At 41.0% G+C, this 4,646-nt stretch overlaps 1 pseudogene; it reads left to right on the forward strand.

Moving 5' to 3' along the window:
* The first annotated feature begins 1,296 nt into the window (after window positions 1-1,296).
* LOC123391536 lies at window positions 1,297-3,261 on the forward strand (annotated as a pseudogene).
* Window positions 3,262-4,646: the final 1,385 nt, after the last annotated feature.

Genomic DNA, 4,646 nt, shown 5'->3' on the forward strand with positions numbered 1-4,646 from the left:
AGAACTCAAACACCTTGAAGCTAAAGACCACCTTGCTTAAGAAATCTTGGATCAACCAGGAGATCAAGGAAAACTGAAACAATTCATGGAAACCAATGAGAATGAAGACACTTCGATCCAAAACCTATGGGAGACAGCAAAGGCAGCCCTAAGGGGGAAATACATAGCCATCCAAGCCTCTCTCAAAAAAAAAAAAAAATTGAAAATAAAAATCCAGAATACACCAGTTGTCTCTACACCTTAAAGTACTGGAGAATCAACAACAAATCAAACCAACTCCCACCACATCAGAAGGGAAATCATCAAGATTAGAGCTGAGATCGATGAGGTAGAAACCAGAAACACACAGTAGAACGTATCAAAGAAACTAGAAGCTGGTTTTTTTGAAAGAATCAATAATATCGATAAAACCATTGGTGACACTAATCCAAAAGAAAATAGAGAAAGCTCAAATACATAAAAAATTTTGAATGAAAAAGGGAGAGATCACAACGAACGCGGCAAGGAGGAGTAGAAAACAATCAAAGCAGAAGTTATTATCAACAGTTATATGCCAATAAGCTAAACAACCTAGATGAAATGGATGCATTCCTGGGTGGAAAAACTAATAAACTACCAAATTGAACCAGGAAGAAATTGACAACCTGAATTGGAGGACCAATACCTAGTGATCCAAAGAGATTGAAAGCAGTGATCAAAAACCTCCCAAAAAACAAAAGCGGCAGGACCTGAGGGATTCCCCAGAGAATTCTAATTCTATCCAAAAACCTTTCAAAGAAGCTTCTAAAATAACACCTATTCTCCTGAAAGCTGTTTCAGTTCTCCTGAAAAAATTGAAGCAGAAGGGACAAAAAAAAAACTTTATGACTCTTTTCAAGAAGCCAGCAAAACAGCATTACCCTGAATCCCCAAACCAGGCAAAAGACCTTACCAAAAAGGAGAATTTCAGACTAATATCACTGATGAATCAAATAGGATGCTAAGATTCTCAACAAGATCCTAGCAAACAGGATCCAAACAGCACATTAAAAAAGATTATCCACCATGACGAGGTGGGATTCATCCCTGGGCTACAAGGATGGTTTCAACATTCGCAAATCAATCAATGTGATAGAACAAATTAGTAAGAGAGAGAGAATAACCACATGGTCCTCTCAATTGAGGCAAAAAAAAGCATTTTGACAAAATCCAGCATCGTTCCTGATTAAAACACTTCAAAGTATAGGGATTAGCGGGAACATTCCTGAACCTCATCAAATCTATCTATGGAAAGACACACAACAAATGTCATCCTCAATGGGTAAAAGCTTGCAGCCTTCCCGTTTGAGATCAGGAACAAGACAAGGATGCCCCAATCTCAACACCACTCTTGTTCAACATAGTATTAGAAGTCTAGAAACAAGCAATCAGACAACAAAGAGAAATAAAAGGTATCCAAATTGGCAATGAAGAAGTCAAACTCTCTCTCTTCGCATATGACATGATTCTTTTATATGGGAAACCCAAAAGACTCCCCTCCACCCCCAAACTACTAGAACTCATACAGCAATTCAGCAACGTGGCAGGATACAAAGTCAATGTGCAGAAATCAGTGGCTTTCTTATACACTAACAATGAAAGCAAATGCAGAAAAGGAAAAGGAAATTAGAGAATCGATTCCATTTACTATAGCACCAAGAACCATAAGGTACCTGGGAAATAAACCTAACCCAAAGAGGTAAGGATCTGTACTCAAGGAACTACAGAACACTCATGAAAGGAATTGAAGAAGATAGAAAAAGATGGAAGATCATTCCATGCTCTTGGATCGGAAGAAATAAACATTGTTAAAATGTCTATACTGCCTAGAGCAATCTATACTTTTTAATGCCCATTCCCATCAAATTCCAACAGTATTCTTCAAAGAGCTGGGCAAATAATCTAAAAATTTGCATGGAGTCAGAAGAGACCCCGACCAATCATTAAGGAAATGTTGAAAAACAAAAATAAAACTGGGGGGGCATCAGGTTACCTGATTTTCAAGCTTTACTACAAAGCTGTGATCACCAAGACAGCATCCTGGGTACTGGCGTTAAAAACAGACACACATAGAGATCCTGGCGCCGGAGGAGACGCGCGCAGCGAACATTGTCTTCTGCGCCGGCTCCTCCAAGCGGGTTCTCTCTCTGGGCACAACAGCAACTCAAGGAAAAAACTGATTGCACCAGTTGCAGAAGAAGAAGATGCAAGCCGTCCCCAAACAATAAGATTACTGTAGTGGGTGTTTGGACAAGTTGGTATGGCCTGTGCCATCAGCATTCTGGGAAAGTCCCTGGCTGATGTGAACTTGCCCTTGTGGATGTTTTGGAAGATAAACTCAAAGGAGAAATGATGGATCTGCAGCATGGAAGCTTATTTCTTCAGACACCTAAAATAGTGGGCAGATAAAGATTACTCTGTGACTGCCAATTCTATGATTGTGGGTGGTGACTGGTGCGGAGTCCGCCAGCAGGGAGGGAGAGAGCTGGCTCAATCTGGTGCAGAGGAATGTGTAATGTCTTCAAAATTCATTATTATCCACAGATAGTCAAGTACAGTCCCTGATTGTATCATAATTGGTGGGTTTCCAACCCAGTGGATATTCTCACATACGTTACCTGGGAAACTAAGTGGACTAAGGGTGGCCCAGAAAAAAGCACCGAAGAGGCGCCCAAGACAATGATCGGAAGTGGTTGTAATCTGGATTCTGTCAAGATTTTCGCTATCTTAGTGTGGCTGTAAAAACTTGGCATTCATCCCAGCAGCTGTCATGGATGGATTTTGGGAGAACATGGTGATTCAAGTGGGCTTTGTGTGTGGAGTGTGAGTGAATGTGGCAGGCGAGGTTTTCTCTTCAGGAACTGAATCCAGATATGGGAACAGACAATGACAGTGAAAATTGGAAGGAAGTGCATAAGATGGGTGGTGGAAAGTGCCTATGAAGTCATCAAGCTAAAAGATATACCAACTGGGGCTCGATTGGATTAAGTGTGGCTGATCTCATTGAATCCATGTTGAAAATCTATCCAGGATTCATCCAGTGTCAACAAATGGTGAATGGGGGATGTATGGCATCGAGAACGAAGTCTTTCCTGGGCCCTTCCTTGTATCCTGACGCTTCGGGGCTTAAACCAGTGTGATCAAACCAGAAGCTTGAAAGATGATGAAGTTGCTGCCTCAGCTCAAAGAAAAGTGCAGATACCTTGTGGGGGACATCCAGAGAAGGACCTAAAAGATCTGTGACCTCCTTGGCTTCTGTGGCTGTAGAAATTTAAAACTGCAATGTGTAACTGTGAGCTGTTATTTTTCATCCATATACATGGATCGCAGTTTGCTTTTTATCTTCCTAAATATGTGATCCTGGGCTCCAACAGGAATCAACGCCGTTCTTGCGTTTAATGCTTGCAATAGGAGCCCCTTGAACAAATAAAATTAACTATTGTAGTGTGAAAAAACAAAGAAACAACACATAAACATAGCCGGGAACAGATTAGAGAGCCCAGCAGATATGGCACCCTCAAAACCTATGGTCAATTAATCTTTCAACAAACAGGGGAAAAAATATACAGTGGAAAAAAGACAGCCAGTCTCCTTCCAATAAGCGGTTGCTGGGCAAAAAATGGGCAGCTATATTATTTAGAAGAATGAAAAGCTCGCACCATCTTTGTCACCGTACAACAATATAAAGATCAAAATGGAAATCCACAAGACCATCAAAACGTGCGACAGGCATTCCATACAGGCAATCCTACAGGAGAACATAGGCTAGTAATCTCTTTTGATATCAGCCACAGCAAATTCTTCCAACATATGTCTCCAAAGGCAAAGGAACACAAAAAGCGAATGATTTAACCTTTTTGGGACTCTTCATCAAAATCAAAAGCGGCCTGTACAGTGAAAGGACTCCGTCAAGAACACAAAGGAGGCACTCACGGAATGGGATAAGATATTTGCAAATGAAAGTACAGACAAAAGGTTGATTAGCTCAGGATCTATAATGTACTCCCGAAACTCACTCCACCACAACAACAAGACATATACTAAAAAATGGGCCAGAAGATATGAACAGACACTGTCCAATAAAGACATACAAATGGCTATCAACACCGAAAAATGTTCATCATCACTCGCCATCATGGATATTCCAACTAAAAACATTGAAGATATCCACCTACAACACCCAGTTAGACTGCCAAAATTAGCACGACAAGAAACAACATGTGTTGGATAAGATGTGGAGAAAGAGGGGCCTCTTCCACTGTTGGTTGGGAATGCAAGTTGGTGCAGCCTCTTTGGAGAACAGTGTGGAGATTCCTCAAGAAATTAAAATAGAACTTCCCTATGACCCTGCCATTGCACTCCTGGGTATTTACCCCAAAGATACAGATGTCGAGTGAAAAGAAGGGCCATCCTGTACCCCAATGTTTATAGCAGCAATGGCCACAGTCATGAAACTGTGGAAAGAACCAAGATGCCCTTCAACGGATGAATGGATAAGGAAGATGTGTATGAAATGTGGTCCATATACACTATGAAGTATTATGCCTCCATCAGAAAGGATGAATACCCATCTTTTGTAGGCAACATGGACTGAGACTGGAAGAGATTATGCTGAGTGAAATAAGTCA

The sequence above is a fragment of the Mustela putorius genome, unplaced genomic scaffold (genome assembly GCF_011764305.1).
Source record: "Mustela putorius furo isolate JIRA1106 unplaced genomic scaffold, ASM1176430v1.1 tig00000238_pilon_pilon_pilon, whole genome shotgun sequence".
Taxonomy (NCBI): Eukaryota; Metazoa; Chordata; class Mammalia; order Carnivora; family Mustelidae; genus Mustela; species Mustela putorius.